Raw genomic sequence first — 18,668 nt, forward strand, 5'->3', positions numbered from 1 at the left:
AAATACATATTTATTGATTACAATAAACAATTTCAAAGACAACAATTATCAACAATTATACTTTACCCAATATCTTTCATACAAACTCTAGTCCAATTTCATTAAACATAAATTAACAAAAACAAAATTAATAAAAAAATCAAACCATAGATCTAGATCCACATGCACATGAAACATCCATAAAACTAACTAATTGTTCACTAAAATAAAAAAACATGGACCAAATAAGGTACTGATCTTGTTCTACTCCCTAATTTACCATAGTACATTTAAAACTTGGCTCCAATTTGCTTCATAAGTAGCTCAAGCACCATAGAAGAGAGAGAAAAACAAAACTCTAATTACTCACTAACCAATCATTAAAACTTCAAAAAAAATATGGAATAGTATTTTCTTACCTTCTACAACCCCTCCACCAAAGGATTTGAGACCAAAACCTTCCCCCTTAGTAGAGCAATTTTTGGGAGGTGCCCAGGGCCTCCCCACCTTTCTTTCACGGATTGGAGTGAGTGACCCGAGGAGGAAGAAGTGCTGCAGCTGGTTTATATGTGGGTCATTTGTAGGGGCGGCTGGTGATTGAGACGCCCCTACAAATCCGAGCTATATATACATGGGCATTTGTAGGGGCAGCTCAATCACCAGCCGCCCCTACAAATAGAAATTCCAGGAACGGCTGGTGATTGAGCCGCCCCTACAAATCAGACCTCATTTGTAGAGGCAGTTCGTATCACCAGCCGCCCCTGCTATTCCATTTATAGGGACGGCTGGTGTCTAGGCACCCGAACACGTCACTGTAGGGGCGGCTCCATCACCAGCCGCCCCTAAAAAAAAAATTTAACCTGTTGCTAAAAATTATTTTTTACGTAGTGCCATCATGCGGTGGCTCAAGGACTTCAAGACCAGCGCTATCATGCTTTCTGATGTAGTTGAAGTTTAGATCTGTATTCTGTTATAAGGCTAGCGCTTCCATGTTTTCTCTTGTAGCTGAAGTATAGAACCTGTGTCCTGTTATTTTCTGTAGCGCTCTTTTGTAGCCGGTAACCCCAGCAAGATCTTGTATGGTTACCTTGCTTTCTTAAAAGCAGAGTTATCTCCTTTTTTTTAAAAAAAAAGAGACAGGGCGGCGCGAGCTGGGGTTTAGGGTAGGCCAGTGCGGGCGCAGGGGCCGGCTATTTATGGGGGCACTATGTGTGGGAAACAAACCGAATCAAGGGGGATTCGGGCGTAGGGCGGTGGGTTTCCCTCGGCAGAGTCCGGCTTGAGGCCGACTTGAGGTAGAAGAAAGGGGCGTCGCTGACGAGCGGGCCCGGAGTGGCAGTGTTACAAAGCGCAGGGCCGTGCAACCAGCGAGCCAGAGCGAGAGAGAGGGGAGGCGCGCGTCTGCGCGGGCCTGCGACGAGGCTGGCCAGCCCAAGTGAGCGGGAGCGCAGACCTGTGGGATTGGAGAGAGAAGCGGAGGCAGGCCGCGGGATGGGGCAGGCCGAGTGGATAGAGGAAAGGGACGCGGCCAACTGGGCCAGCAGGCCGAAATGAAGAAAGGAGGTAGAGAAAAATTTCCTTTGCCCTTTTTATTTTCAGAAGTGGTTTTCCAAATCCATTTTCAAATAGAGTTTTGAATCCATTTGAGTTTTGAGTCAAAACCACACACTACAAAACTCCAATGGACCCGCATGAATGCATAAACATGTTTCTATCCTTATGATTAATTTTAAAATTGGAAAGTTATTATTTCCCTACATTTGGATGCACACAAAAAGCATAATTAAATTAAATTGGCATATTTTGAAAAAGATGCAAATTTTAGGGTGTTACAATAGACTTCAACATTGTAACATGCAATACTGGTATTTGGCCACATGTTAACAGCCCACGTTTATTCAGCTGAAAGTATATATCATGATTATTACAGAGGCCATAATTATGGAGTTCTTGATCCCAATGCAAGGAAAATAAATTCTGATGTATGTTTTAGGAAAAAATATTTGAGTGCTGACTCATTCCATTTGTCAGCTTGCATCTTTGGTTTTGTTCAATTTATTCCAATGCATACTTCGTTGTATTATATCGCACAAACAGCTGGGTAACCTTGGTATCATATCATGCGAAAAAGTCCCACAGCTTAGTCCGCAGGTTGGACAGGTTGAACGTTGGCCTTGCATTCTTCTCATCAAGTTCGCGTTGGAGACGTGATATTTCTTTTTCTTTATTATCAACAAATCTTCTTAATTATATTCACGTTCCATATCCTCAGTGGCCCTCCTACTTTCCTGCTCCTGTTTCTCCTTTTCACGCTTCATTTCCTCGTCCATATATGCTGTATATGTATCATTGTTTCTTCTAGTTTCTTAATAAGATCTTGCACGTTTTCATCATTCCTTTGCTGCGCCAGTTCAATTTCCTTCCTGACACGTTCCTCCTGCACGTAATGAATTTTATCATTATCTCCGAGAGTTCCTTAAATTTTTCTCATAAAAACTCCATGTTTTCCAACTCCTAATAAGGTATTGGGAAAAAAGAAGAAGTCCATCTTCAAGAGTATCCTAAAAATCACTTCTAATAAATCAAATATTGGGCCCACAAGGCTTTTTTTTTTGCTTTTCGATCTTTTTTTTCCCGCATGTCATCGCAGGTTCGCCCGATACCTTCGACGCCGCTGCCTCCCTGGCCAGCCGCTGCACCTCCCCCCAGCTGGCCGCGCCTTACTACCAGTCCCGGCAGCAGAGAAGCAGGCAGGTAGCAGTACGCACCTTCAGGCAATCTGCAGGCAGCCAGCAAGCAGTACCATGCACCACGCAAGCAGCAGGCAAGTAGTCCAATAACAGTACCATGCAGCGGCCAACAGCAGTGCACAGTAGCATGCAGGAATCGGCAATAAGCAGCAGGTAGCACCAGCCGACAACCAGCACGCAGTCAGGCAGCAGGCAATCATGTAATTATATGCTTTCAGTACCAACATATACCATTACGCTCCTACATTGTATCTGCCTATCTGGCTAAAGCACTAGCGCAATACTAAGATCGTGAGGCACACATCGGCCGGCCACAGCCAGGCACCCTCTCGGCAGCAGGCACACAGCGGCAGCATACACACAGCGGCAGCAGCCGGCGGCCAGCGGGCAGCCACGGCCGGCCACAGGGTGCCACGGCCTCGCATGCAAGGCAGCAGCCCGCCATGGCCTGGCAAAGAGGCGGCATCCGGCCATGACCTAGCACGGCAAGCAGATAGGGACGGCTTCTGATCCAGTGACACAACGCAGCAGATCCAAAAGAGCACGGCCACGACAAAACATAGGGATGGACCGTGGCGGGCAAGGGAAACCTAGCGGCGGCGGTGGCCGGCAGGAAGCCATGGCGCCGGTGGCAGCACAGCAAGCCCATGGCAAAACGATAGATCGGAGTATGTACCTCGTCACTACGTCCGTGGCGTCGTCGTTCGTCGACATGGACGGCGAGCGATGGAGGAGCGACTTCCTTCCTGTACAACCGCCACGAACGATGGAGGAGCGTGCGAAGGATAGACTGGCGGCAAAAGAAGGTGCGCAAGGATGGACTCTGCGCGGGAAGGCGTATCCGCGTGACCGATGAGACGCGCAAAGTTACGTGCGCGGGGATGAGATTTCCCAAGTGCCTAAATTTTAGGTGGATGGATTAGGAGTTGTTGGAGAGTGGTTTTTTCTCGTCTTTCTAAAAACCAAGGATTAGGAAGAGATTTAGGGAACTCTTGGAGATGCTCTAAGTAACAACTTACGCTTTGTTGTTCTGTACTAAAATTTTTATTCTTTCATGCTATGCCAAAGCTTATTATCGAGAGCGGCCTAGGCATCTTGGATGTCGTCCGAGAGTTTGGTGATGGCCGTGGCTAGGCCGTGACATCCTCGGCGCACGTGTGCATGTGACGGTCGTGACAGTGAAGGGTTAGGCCTCACATAAGCGGCTGTAGACAACATTGGTGCCCCATAGCCGTGCAACAAGGATCATGCCAAGGTGATGACGGCGTCACGGTGGTGGTCACAAATTGAGTTGCGAGGAGGTCCGAGGACGGACAGGGCATGTCAGAGACGTTCGTGGCTAGCTAGGGCTTGCTCCAGCCATCTGTAGCCAGTAGCAGCCTGTTGTGGCCAGGTACCAGCAGGCTAAGGCTAGCCAAGGGCTGCTGCATCCAGCTAGCAGTGGCCACGGCCGGCAAAGAGGTAGCTGGGCCAGCCGGAGCACGGCTGTGGCCTGCCGAAGGCAGCAGTAGTCGGCTGGACAAAGAAAGGTGTCCCCTTGCCTTAGGCGCAGCAAGCGGAGGTCGGGGACGAGGCTCAAGCCACTGCCTTCCGTGCATGTGCGGCTTCGAGGCCAACGTGTCCGTGAAATGTGGTGTGGACGCACACCTAGAGACCGGTGGCGTCGTTCATAGGTGCGAAGCTTTAGTACGCGGTCGCGACCGAAAGCGAGCACGAGCGTGGTCGGCTGCGTGCTCCGCTACATGTGATGTGTGGACTACCATCGTGGCTCCGGGTCGGAGCACCAGGTCCAGACAGTGTGCATGGGTAGGGTGAGCCACTGTCGATGGTGCAGCGACAAGCAAGGCAGAGTCCAAGTCGCTGCTGTGTCATGCGCGTTCGTGCCGCGGGTGCTCGTCCTAGAGCTCGAAGGAGCTGGGCGTTGTGACCGCGATGTGTGTGTGTCCCCGTGATCCAGGCGGCCTCAAAAAGGCCCGGCCTTGGCCACCTTGGGGCCTAGTTGATGGGGACGTGATTCCCGATCTTCCGTCAGGTTCAAGATAACTACCGATTTGGGTGAAAAGCGACTCACCAATCCGGCTTCAGATCACAAAGACCCGAACCCTGCAACCTTAGCACCATGTCTCCTTTGGTTATCAACCGTGTCACAATCCGGTTAACCTTGCCAAGAAGGTCAATCCCTACTACGAATCGAAGAACACAAGCAAGAACAAGATAAAGCGCAACTCAATTGAAGCGACAACTACAGATGAATGATTAAGAACTCAAAGTTTGGGGTATTACAAACCGATAACAGCGGCGGCGGTTGAATATAAGGTCTAAGGGTCGTTGCTCCCCCTAGACGCGCCCCCCTAATGGGCTCAAAGACGATACATGAACAAATGGACCAAAAGCGATGGTGTAGCACCTGACAGATTATGCACACTGAATTGTTTCAACGATTCCTGTTGACTCCAGTGGAATTGGGCCTCAAACCAAAGTCATTGGTTAGATTATGAAATTATTTTTTCATCCATATGTGGATCGTCGAAAACGGAGTCCGGATGCGTCCTAGGCGTCTATTTTATTGTAGATTTGTCCTGAAGGCCGAGGCAGACTCGAACTCAAATTGTCCTGGGCCTTTGGCTTGGCTTGGACACCAATGCTGGCCTCCTAAGGAGGTGGCCAAGGAGGAGGACGTCCAAGGGCTTCCTTGGTGAGTTCTCCATCTCCTTGGGGCGTGCTCCCACTTGGGCCAGGGACCCAAGGATGAATAACAAGCCCATGACGACCATGTAGCTCCCGCCAGAAACAGTGACATAATTTTTTGATGATTTGGATGCCTTGTCGACGTGATATTAAGGTGGTACCAGATCTATTTGAAAGCTTATCAAATAATCTTTCCATCAAGTGCTCATGGACCTCCGACTCACTCCGGATGAAGGAGTTATGGCCTTTCTAATGAAGTATTGTCATGTTGCCGATGACCTAAAAGTTGAACTTTGATAGACTTGCACTTTGAGACACATTTGTACCTACAATTAAATAGTAACATGTACATATGGAACCAAGTGAATTGTGCCAAAAATCTCTATGCTAAAGTAGGAATAAGCTCACCTTATAATCAATGGTCATATCCGAAGGTGTCATGTTCTCATCGTCCTCCCCTTCTTGACAACGAATCGTCCGTTAATAAAAGGGCACCGTCTTGCAAAAATCATTTGTGTAGTAGTGATCTCCCAATCAAAATATTTTTCTCCATCATACAATCCAGAATAGGTTGGTATGGTAAATTTACCTCTCTTACCTTGATGATTATTGTCTATATGTGATGGCTGATTGTTCTTCATTTGGTCCATCCTTGTAAACTTCTAGTCCATGATTTCCTGCAATTCACTCTTAAATAGAAACTCCTTGTTTGATATTGTTAGGAATCAAAATAAAATGCCCTATCAACTATTTATGGGTTGGTGGAATCACAGTCTCACACGTCTTATTAAGCTCTTACAAGTGTTCTTATTAAAGCAATGCAGTGGATGGTACAACCAGTGGCTAGTTCGTGATACCTGTGAGGGTGTAGCACCAAGATTGTATGGCTTTTTTCTGTACTGATCTGAAGTATATATGTGGAGCTTGGGAGGCTTAAAATATGGTAGCAAGGAAAATCAATATTTTAATTTAGAAATTGCAAGATTAAAAAGTAGTCCCAAGCTAGTCTATGTCGCCGGCCTAAACTCGACCTGGACCTAGGTCAAGCAAGCAACAATACAACTCGGCGTGATAACTCAAAGTATGCAAGCACCTCTAAATTTTTTTTACATTCTTTTTTTCTTCTTTGTTTTTTTCTCACTTTTCCTATTGTGCAGTCGCCTGAAATCTAAGCTTGTTTCAGGCGACGCTCTGTCCGTTGGATGGTCTTGAAGATTCCTGCGCCTAGTTTGTTTCATATTGGGTCCGATGTTTTTTATTGGGTCCGGGCACTGGAGACCAAACCCGAAACACCGTACTCGAGCCTGGCTGCCGCCCTCCTTGAGTGCTCGACCACCCGCTGCTCTCTGGCTTTCCCTCCCACTCTCCCAGTGACTCAGTCCTAGATCTACCGCTCTTCTATCTCCTCTGGCTCCTTGGCAGCCTCCCACCACGCGTGGAGCACCGGCTGCGGTGGCGTTGGCGCTGGCGCATCCCCTTCTCCTTCCCTTCAGCACCACAGTGGCCCCTAGTGGAGGAGCGGCGCACACGCTGCAGCGGCAAGGGAGAAGCGTGCGCGGGGCAGCGGCGGTGGAGCAGTGCACCCCGGCGGTCGTCCCGCATTTCCGTCGTGGTGCGCTGTTGAAGGTCTTGTATGTGCCCACTACATCTCCTTCCTGTTTGCTGCTCTTTTGCTCATGTGTGTACTCGATCCGATTTCTTAATGCGGCATAGATTTCGTGGATCCATATGGTGAGGGCACATGGATGGAGATTTGTGTGGGTGAGGTTCGAATGCTTCTAGGGTTTGTGCTGTATTTTACTGATGAGCGATTTTTTGTGAACTTTTTTTTGCAAATGGGGTGGTGTTCTGTTAGTCCTTGTTAATTAGGGTTTGGTTTGATGGATTGTTCTAGTATTTGATGGGGTATTTGTGGTTGATTGAGGACATGTAGTGGGGATTTGTCGGAAAACGAAAGGTCATAGGGGAGGAGACAGCAAGATGTAGTGACGGGGAGGGACAGCTTGATAGGGATTTATCTTTCAAGTAAACAATCATGTACTGCTACTTACACTCATACCAAATGGTGCTTTTGCATATCCTGGTGTGGGCTTACATCAAATTCCTGGGGAATGCACAATTTCATGGGATGTAAGGTAAAATCGTTTAGTGGTGGTCAAAATCAAATGGACATGTTTAGTTTTGCTACGCTATTTACCTGTCATTGTTTGAGATCCTGTGCTTTCTTTCCTGATATACGCAATGTGTTCCTATTTGGTGCCCATAGCTTAGGCCTGCAGTAATATTGTATTTGTTAGCCTAGCACTGCCTATGGGTTGCCGACTTGTTTCAGCTCATATGCTGCGGTGTTGTTTGCTACTTATCAGCCTTGTTGATTTCTGGCCTATGAGGCTATGATCGGCTATACAATATAAGTTATTAAATGTTTAGGTGCTGATCTAGTTTGTGTGCTTTCTTCCCAGTAGGTTCAGCCTTCCTGTTCCATTTGACACATAAGTTTTGGTCTGGCTCTGAGCTGCAATTTGTGTGTTGCTTACCACTAAGTTCAGTTCGTTCATTCCCTTTGAGTTCATAATTTCAGTTTACCTGTGAATTTCTATATTGTCAGACTGTCAAGATTTATGTTGCTTTCTTTGGTTTCTTTGGTTGTTTCTTGGAGGTTGTTTGCCGATTTACAAGTTCATGTATGGCTTGCCTTCCATTCTTTTTTTGTTCATTTCAGATTCAGATACTAATTCTGATTTACAATGAGTTATTCGATAACTTGATGAGTTTAAATTTTTCTTTTTGTATGGTGCTGAACTTCCATCAGAGTACGGTTCTCTGTTGAACCTGAAAAAAAAAACCCAGAATTTTGGTAGTACAGTGTCATGTCTAAATTTGGTCTCTTTGCCAACTAGTTTAATACATACAAGAATGAACCTACATTTGTTATGCTACTAAAAAGAGCTGTGCCTAGGAGCCTTGCAGCCCTCCAGATATTTCATATATAATTTAAGTTATTCAACCCCCAGAACTAATATTTACATTCAAACCGCTTTAAAGAATCATGCTCCTGCTTGGTCTGTAACTGAATTGTCTTAATGCATTTGAGTTTGCCCAGTTGTTAAAAAAAATTACCATGGTATTGTTTTGGTTCATAAGGCTTGGGTAACTTGTTCCTCCCTGTGAGAATGTAACCTGCAAATAATTGCATTCAAACCGCTTTAAATAATCATGCTCCTGCTTGGTCTGTAACTAAATTGTCTTAATGCATTTGAGTTTGTCCAGTTGTTAAAAAAAACCCACCATGGTATTGTTTTTGTTCATAAGGCTTGTGTAACTTGTTCCTCCTAGTGACAACATATAACTTGTTCCTCCCTGTGAGAATGTAACCTGCAAATAATTGCATTCATTACAATAAAATCATAATCTTTGTTAGTGCACACGTATTTTGATAAATGAGGTTGAAATTTTAATCTAACAATCATTTCATCTGTTTGTTGTTCCTCTCCATAGTAGTTGTAGTGCCCAGTTTCTGTCAATCTCTCCTGTTCATGAAAACCAAACAAAAAAATTGATTAATTGCTGTCAGCAATAATGTAAATTGCAAGTATCGAGCACCGCAATTGTTGTTCTAAGCATATGCAATATTTTGAAATTTAATTTTTACCTCATGAGTATAGTTGTCATTTGCATTGTTTGAAGCAAATTTGTAATAACTTCAATCTTCATTTCCAAATCCCTTGAACAACATACCTGCATATCATAAAAAATGGATTAGTGAAATAGCATTTACTCGCAGGAGGCTTCACATGCACCAGCTGTTTCCGTACATCGGAGCATGCACTTCTCCCCTGACTTGTGGTCTGTGGAATAGACATCTTGTGAATATTATGCTATGTAATTCGATGTTCTGATCTTTCTTTAGTCCAATAGCTCTATTCTCTACTGAAATTGCTAGTGAGTTGTGATTCCAATATTTATCAGTTAGTTTCCCTGTTTAGCCGATGTATCATTTTTTTGTGTTGGATTCCTAGTTTAGGTAAACATAAATGGAGATGGTTCCGAATTCCCTCCTCATGATTTCTTTTGGAGGCAGTTTTTTTTCTACATAAGTCCCAATGGGAAATAATGTTGGTCCTACTCGTAGCTATGGGTTTTAGTTTATATATTGCTATGAGTTTCTGTATCTGACTACTTCCTATTTCTTTGTGCATGATTTTGAAAAAGGAAAAGGAACTAAACCAGGAGACTGAGGTTGCAGCAACCACTGAATGGAGCATGCAGCCAAGTTTCCTTTCTGCATTTTTCTTCGCTATATGGATTGCTCTGAACTAAATTAATTTGACTTTTATGTCTTATTTTTGTGTGCTAGGATAAAATCGCGTTAGTTGGCTTCTTTGACTCTTGGTGAGTAGGAGGCAGTTGGCTTATTCTATTCCTTTATGTAGAAGCACCATTTTCTTGATTGCACATTTATAAGTAGTAAATTGCACACCTAAAATACCGCAATTATGGTGTTTAACATGTGCAACATCGAGTCTTTATATATAACTTTGCCACTATTTTGTTTTCCGTTTTACATTTGATTAAGAAGGAAAAACATATGTTCAGAAAGCTTGCCTCTGTGGTTGAATCAGTTATCTGCCCCCATATTTTGCGTTCTCTGATCTATTTTTGTTTGCCATCTATAGATATGTGTTGACCTATTGAACGAATATGTGGAGGCTATGGTTTTATATTGGCAAGTGACAAAAAATGTTTATCTGGAAGAAAAACTTGCCATGTGCCAAGAGGATCTACTGTCCAAAGAGCGCCAGATTGCTCACCTAGAATCATAATTTAGGTATTAAATTGCTGAGGCCGTTTGTTTTGTCTGATCAAGTTTATGGGAAATTACACTCTTCTAGCTTTCTGAAGTCTTAGATCCCCAATTTTTTGTATCCTTTGCATTATGTTTGTGAGCCTGTGTTTAGTGAATGATGATCTGCATCCTATGGTTTGCATAGATCCTCGATTTGTTCCTTGGTTTTTTGGTCATGGTCAATTATGTTAGCAATATTGAGCTATGTTAATGCACCTGATTTGTCGTGTACACAGAGGTCCACTCAGCTTTGATCTATATATGTTTTATGAAGCATCATGGCGAGTTTGATATATAGAGGAGATTGCTTGCTGTGCTTCACTGCATTTGCATACATGCTGCGATGAGATGTCAATATTTTTTCTTTTAGTATTGATTTTTTTTTTCTAATTTTCAGTGAATGATCATACTACTGTTTTAGCACTGTGATTAATCTAAAAGTGAATCATACTACTATTCCAGTTTATGTAGTTTATGCAGTTTTTCTGCAATTGGGAACTCTATTTCAGAATCTAAATTATGATACTTGTAGCCTAAAAATTTACTGCTTTAATCTAGGTGGCAATCATAATGATCTTCTAAACTTGTTTAAGCTATTTGCAAGGTCACACACTCATTTCATGCATTGGTCACACATAGAGCTATCCAGGTCAACACATATAACATCACTTAAGTGCTTGATCATGAAAGGTGACCTTCATGAACAATGTTCCATTTGTTAACCTAAGTGTAGCTAATATGTTTTAGTGACTCACATAAACCATTTACATGTATTCACTCATGATCATATGCATATATACAAGGAAACATGAAATAACAAGCAATGTTGCAAATGTTTCAAACACATGTTTCAATTGTAAAAGCTTAAATATGAATGCTTGATGCTCATGCTCATGCAATGCAAGTCAATTTATGCAAGGCTAACACCTAGGGTGTTACAATTTTTGTCCTTGTCTTTCCATAGAAAAAAAATTATATTTTGTTTATTGTGATTTGTGCCAGATCGGACATTTTTGTCCTTGTCTTTCATAGAAAAAAATTGTTTGTTGTGATTTGTACCAACACACCTTTGCCCTTTGTTTATTGTGATTTGTGCTAGCACACACAACATTTTTGTCCTTGCCCTTTCATAGAAAAAAATTGTTTGTTGTAATTTTTGTCAACACATATATTTGTCTTTGTGTTTGTATAGAAAAAAAATTAGTCCGTCTTTTGTGATTTGTGCCAGCACACACCACATTTGTTGTTGATTTGTGTCTAGGGCCTTGTTGTATGTTTGTCAACTTGATGCAGTTCTTATATAATATAACATCATCTTCCACAGTCACCATTAGTCAGGACCTTGGACCTTCCTTGTTCCAAAATGTAGCTAAGAATGGCATAAATGTTCATGTGATTTCAAATAGATGTTCCTATACACAGAACCAACTCTTAAGTCTTACCTTCTATTTTTGCAGATTATGCGAGGGTGCTGAACTATTGAAACGGATTTTGTCCAGAAACCCACTTTATGCAGGTGTTCAGTTTAACCACACCCACCATATTTCAGGTTTGTAATGTTCAGAGCTACACAAACTTCATTAAGATGCACCTAAGATGATTATAAGTAGTAAATTTGCCTTGCACTTCTAGTTAACTTGAAGTATGAAGATGGCGTGTGGTACCTATGGCCTCAAGAAACCAAGGCATTGCCATTGGCATAGCTAATTGAAATTTGAATGAGCTTCAGATATGGCTAGCTGTCTTAGTTTTGGAGATGTGACAACTTTATAGGATTGTGAAGAACCTGGTATAAAACAACTCCATCCCATGATGAATAGCTCCATTTATGTGTAATGCTTGTGTGTTTCTGTCCCATTCTGAATCATGGTTCCTTTGTCCTGGTTTGATTTGTGTGTTTCATCCTTTTTGCAATTTTGCTACATGATCTATGGAGGATGATCATGTATGTAGCTTGCATTGATATAGCCTCAATGTTTTCATTTTGGGTTTTTTTGTCTATGATGGGCAACTGGTGGAAGGAAATTCAGTCTCAGTTGCACACACATATCTGGTGTCTCAACTGATTGTAGGCCCTAGTTTTTGTGTGTGTGAAGTGTTGTGTGTCAGTCTGATCTCTAATAGCAGGATGTGCTTGTTGCAGTTTGTCATTCTATCTTTGTTAATGCTAATAAACAAGTCATCCTTGCATGCCTGCTTCATTTTCCAGGATATTTCGTGTTTTTTCCATAGTAAATTTTCGGCAAAAGACTTCTGGTATGTTTTTGTGTCTCATATGACTTTTTCCTACCACTAATGCATCCTCTCTGTCCTGTTTGAAGAATGCAAAACAAAGCACTGGTTTTTGTCATTTTTGTGCTTTCTAATATGGTCTCTAATAACTTTGATTGGACTACTTGCAGGAGGAGTTTTCAAGCTCAAGTTATTCTTGCGTAAAGAATATCCAATGGTTCCACCAAAGGTATTTTGTTCTTACTCGACTCTTGACTAGGATTTCAATGGTATACTTCTATGGTTCTTCAAATTGCTAATAAGTACTAAATAGGTCTGCTGCTGATATTTGTCTAGTTAAATGTAGGCTGAGTTGTAGGGTGCATCAAATTCAGAATGGTTATATATGTATTGCTGCTCAAATTCAGTGCCATACTTCAATGTATTGCTGTTCAAATAGGTCTGGTTGTGTCCCAGTTTGTGAATCCTGGTTGTCTTTGTGAAATGTCGCTAAAACTGCTGGTTGAAGTGATAGTGCCACTGTTAGCAATCCTTAAACTATTGTCTTTGTTTGTTCATTAGCACCGGTTAACTTTATTCTCAGCAGGCTTCTTCAGTTGCATGACCCGAAATTTTTAATTATATACATATACAATATAATTGCATTTATAGCAAGTACTAGTTGCACTATTTCAAATGTGCAATTTTTATATTTGTGTTTTGTAATTTTTTAAGAACAGGAATATAGAAATACATAACAAATTCCTTTGCATAATTAAAGGAACAAGGCTACAGAAGATGACAAGCAAGGAGCTGAAGGCCACACATGAGCACGAACTTCAAATTTTTCTTGGACGGATCATCTAATTCTTCCATTTTCTTGATCTTTTACTCTTTGTTCGTCACTTTCTGTTGTTACGTGCTTCTCTGGATCTCAAGTTCATCTGGATCTATTTCTTTCTTGGAGCAGGGTGCAGTGGCAGATTCATTAATTTAACGCACAAAGCTATAGATGTTGTTCTCTTATATTGGGCCAAATTGCTTTATCTGTGTTTTGGGCTCAGTGTGCAAAACCCAAACGAGTATGAGAACAGAGCCCCATGGTTAACGGGTTTATTTTTGGTGGGCCCGTTAAGGGATAGCAGTTTTTATCGGGTATTTTAGGACCCGCTATGAATGCAAGCGTAAAAAACAACTGGGATAGATCCTGAGTTTTAGATAGAGATCTAGTGGCCTGTAGCCATTTCCTGAAAAAAGTCTATATTTCAGGCATCTGAAATATAGCAAATCCCTTTTTTTCTTGGTGCGGCTTTTTTTTTTTTGCACCTTCTGCCTTTTGTTCTTCTCTGGTGTTTTTTTTTTTGTTGTGCGGCTCTTTTTTTTTGCACTTTGCCTTTTTCTTTTGTTACTCTTTTTTAATACCAGAAAGTGCCGCAATATATGATGGGAAGGTTACAAATAACAAGAGCTCCTGAAAGTACCAACAGGATGACTCTAAGGCAACTGCCACGTGAACAGGCCAACGTGCATAGTATGTAGGCAAGAACGTGTCTATCATGTACCTTCCTCCTTATACTCCAACGTGTTCAAAAGGAAAACAATATTTCCTTTTTTTTTTTTTGATCTACTACTGAGAACACACAAGAGTTTAGGACTCCAGAAATCTTACGACAAAACGCTATCCTATCCATAAGGAAAAAAAAACAACGCCTATAGGAAATTTAATCGGCTGTGAGAAGATGCCAATTCAACCTGCTATGCAATGCAGAATTGCCGATTATATTACTTTAGGTCACTCTTTTTTTAACGAGCAGCGAGGGATGGCGTAACAATACTAAACTCAAAATAAACTCTCCAAACAAATCTCAAGAACAAAGATGAAGGACGACCGTTCAATAAAGCAAACTGAAATAAAAAATTTGCAACGGCACAATGGGTGATAGGGTAGGGGAAAACAATGATGAACACAGACATTTTTGTGCGGCAATTTTCTAGATTAAAAGGATGAAACGAAAACACTCGAACTAGAGGATAGATATGAAACTAACGGTATACCTGAAGCTCTGGTTACCACTTGATGGGGACGTGATTCCCAATCTTCCGTCAGGTTCAAGATAACTACCGATTTGGACGGAAAGCGACACACCAATCCGGCTTCAGATCACAAAGACCCGAACCCTGCAATCGTAGCACCACGTCTCCTCTGGTTATCAACCGTGTCACAATCCGGTTGACCTCGCCCAGAAGGCTAATCCCTGCTGTGATTCGAAGAACACAAACAAGAATAAGATAAAGCACAACTCAATTAAAGTAACAAATGCTGATGAATGATTGAGCACTCGAAGTTGGGGTCTTGCAAACCGATAACGGTGACTGTTCAAAGGCAGATTAATCTAAAGCAAAACCCAAACCCTCACGATGGCGGCGGTGGCTGAATATAAGGTCTAAGGGTCATCGCTCCCCCTGGACATGCCGCCCTAACAGGCTCAAAGGCGATACACGGCCCAACGGACCAAAAGAGATGGCGCAGCACCTGATAGATTCTGGATGCGAGTTTGTTTCGACGATTCCCATTGACTCCCTATTCTACCCCATGAATCATAGGGGGTACCACCCTCTGGCAAATCTATGACTAGTCTACCCTGAGCCGGCATAGCATGAAGTACCTCAGTTGGTACTGGTAATGGCATAGCATGAACCGGTATTGGCATGGCATCAACCGGTGTTGGCATAGCATCTGTACCTCCTTGGTCATCATCCGAATCGTCTGAATCACTGCTAACTACATCGCTGATCCTGTCCTCCTCCTCCTACTCCTCCTCTTCCCGTTCGAACTCATTCACATCGAAGTCATTGCTTATACAGCCTACTACAGTTGAATGAACCTGCTCCTGCGTCAATTGGCCGTCCAAATCTATGTTATCCTGAGTTGCTTCGACCCCTAATTCTTGTTCATTGCCTCCAAAACCATCAATGGACGGGCCGTCCTGAACACCCTGCATCCTATACCCATTCTCCACCACCACCTTAGCCATGGGCACATTGGAACCTTAGAGCACCCTAGTGTAGCGGGACCAGTGAGTAGGCTCGCGCAAGGGCATGAGGACATAGTGTGCCCTAGTCTTCCCAGTATCAAACATCCCCTTTAGTGTGAAATCATCGCCAAACTTTACATTCAAACGGACACAAAGGTCGTTGAAGCTAGGAGGTTCATCAAACCATTCCAATTCTTCTTCCATATCCTCAAACATACCATGTTCTCTCCTAACACTTCCTCCGTATAAAACTCTAACACAACAATCCATCTGCAAAAGCATTTCAAGAAACTCCATCAAGTCATCGAAATTGTCGTACGTAATGTCCATAGTAATATTAATACCTATTCTAACTATAACTATACTAACTAATCTAATATTAACATCTATACAAGGCTAACTACAACAACTAATTAGACTAAATCCAATAACTAGACTCACTAACTGTACTAACTAAACTACCTAACTTTACTATCTATACTAACTTACTATATTACCTATATCAACTAAACTAACTAACTTTACTAACTATACGTTACTAATTATACTAACTTTTTTTATTTTACTAACTTACTATACTATCAATGTCGATTCAATCAACAAATACACTAGGGGAGTACCTCGCGGCAGCGGTGCTCGTCCTCGGCAGCGGTGGCGCGCTAGACCGGGTCGGGAGGCGCGGGCGCGGTGGGCGCAGCGGGCGTCCGTGGAGTGCCAGAGGGGGTGGCGCGCCGGCATTCGTCGCGCGGCCGTGGCAAGCCGGCGTTCGTCGTGCGACAGCCGGCGTGCTCGGTGGCGGGCAGGCCCTGTCAGCGACCTGTGCGGGCAGGCGTGGGCGCGGCGGCCAGGCGTGTGCGACCGCGGGCAGGCGGGCTTGCTGTCACGGCGGTGGGCGTGGCGGTCAGGCGCGGGCGGGCGCGGGCAGGCGGCCTTGCTGCTTGGGTAGGCGGGACTGGCCGTGGTGCTTTTATTCGGCTCTGTCGCACCACGGATCAGGACGCGGCACTACCGCACCAAGATCGGTGGCGCGGCAGGCCCTGCCACGTCAGCCGGTCAGCCTTTCCGGTCGTCGCCACGTCAGCTACCAGCCGCGCCACCATGCATGGCAATAGGTGCGGCCAAAAGTGTTAGTTTTGAAAAAAAACGAACAGTGTTAGAATCAAAATTAGTTTACAAAAAGTGTTAAAATTAAAAAAATCTCAACACCAGATTAACCCAACCCTTTTTCTTTTTTAGGAAATGATTTAAAGTTGAAAAATTCATAGTAAATTCATCCGACCTTAGAGAAATATGAAACCAGTGTCCAAATTTTTCCAAAAATGAGCTCTACGTCATAGGCTTGTGTTTGAGTGCATTTGGATCTTTTGATTTTCCATTGCTTCCTTGTGACTATCTATAGAAGTCGCTTATCGTTGCTATATGTCTCATTTGACAAACCTGGAGGAGCCGTAGACTAAGGAGTACGACCTCGACTACACCGAGGAGCTTGGAGACGATTTGTCAGGTGCCACGTCCCACCCAACCTCGTAGTATCCTATTAGGCGTGCTATAATACAGATGCTAGTGCTTTATTTTTATGGAAATGATTTGTGATAGGATACATGGCAGATTGCTTGTGAGCCTTTACCTTGTCGCAACCTATACCCTTGCACACCAGCTGTTAGGCTAGATGTTCACTTACTTACTTGCTACTGCTTCTACTACGCATTATATCTGTGATGTGATGCATGGTGGAGGATTATTTGTGAGTGGTTAAGGCACTTGATGCCAATAATGTGGTAACAACCGGAGAGATCTTGGCATGCGTCTTGGGTGTGTGTGATGAGGGTTGAGTCAATCGGGCAGGATCTTACGACGAGTCGTTGGACGAGTCTTGCCGGGGGGGTTGCGACCTGGGCATTCCCTACGAAAGGTACATGTGGCAAGTGCATGTGAGTTGAGGAGATCCCAGGGTGGAGTGTCTTTGTGGGATGAAGCCCCAGGATGGAGGTGCCGTCAAGGCACGGGGTGTTGGTTATCCCCATGAGAAGATATCCTATCTGGTCCCACTAAGGACTGCTATGTCAAGAGAACTCGAATCATAGGACCCTTCGTACACACCACTTGTCCCTATTTGGGTGGGGGACGGATGTTAACCTACTAGGGCGGTGCCACTACTATTGGGTTGTCAGCGGATAGTGTAGAGAGGTATAGGTGTGTGACCCATACCCTCCTAAGATAGCGTAGTGACCTTCGGAGGCCCGGTACTATATCTCACAGTCTCAGCGTGTCAGTGGACTCCGGGTTGGCCCAGGGCTGAGTGGCAGGGTGGTATCGCACTAGTTTGGAAGACAGCCCGGTATCAGCCTAGGCGGTGCACGCGCCGATGATGGTGATCTTGTGGATTTCCAGGTGTACATGCACTGCAGAGTTGATCGATCTATCCGTATAGCTAAGTCCTCGGATATGGACATTTCTATGACCTACGCTTCCCTTGATTAGTATGTGGAGTCCTTTCTTCTCTCCCCCGTGGGTTTTTGGTGTTGGTTTCCGGCGTTGGCTGATGAGGCAATGCACGACAGGGTGTCGTCCTTGTCACCTAGAGAGTACGAGAGTGGTGAGATATGTGTCTTGGGATGGGTAAACCTGTGGATAAGATGGGTTAAAACTTGATGAATTATTACTAAAACTTAACATAGGAAACTACAGCCACAAATAGGTCTTTTGCTCTACCCTTGCATTCCACTACCACAAAGCAAACGCAAAGCATAAGGTGGAAGCTGGTGGCTAGTACAAATCGTACTGATAATTGTTTGGCAGGTTCCGAGTCTGAGTACGACTTCCAGGGATACGGTTGAGAGGATTAGAGGTTTCTATCTACGCTCTAGTTTGGTTCGTGAAGAGGGAGTCGATGCCCGCTGCCGTTCTACTTGATGTTGTTCCCGTTGCTGCATGCTCTTAGTGATTCCGCCAAGTGATGATATAGTAATGAGTAAACCTTGCTATTTGTACTATCTTGGGACATGTATTCGATGTATGACTGTGATATCGACTGTTATTTGATAATGTGATGGAATGATCATTTGAGACTATCACGTTATGCTTCGAATCTGTGGATTTTCCCTGGTGGAAACCGGGATCGTTTCAGAGGGTAACTCAACGCATGGGCCTAGCTGGGAC

Source organism: Miscanthus floridulus, chromosome 9 (genome assembly GCF_019320115.1).
Source record: "Miscanthus floridulus cultivar M001 chromosome 9, ASM1932011v1, whole genome shotgun sequence".
Taxonomy (NCBI): domain Eukaryota; kingdom Viridiplantae; phylum Streptophyta; class Magnoliopsida; order Poales; family Poaceae; genus Miscanthus; species Miscanthus floridulus.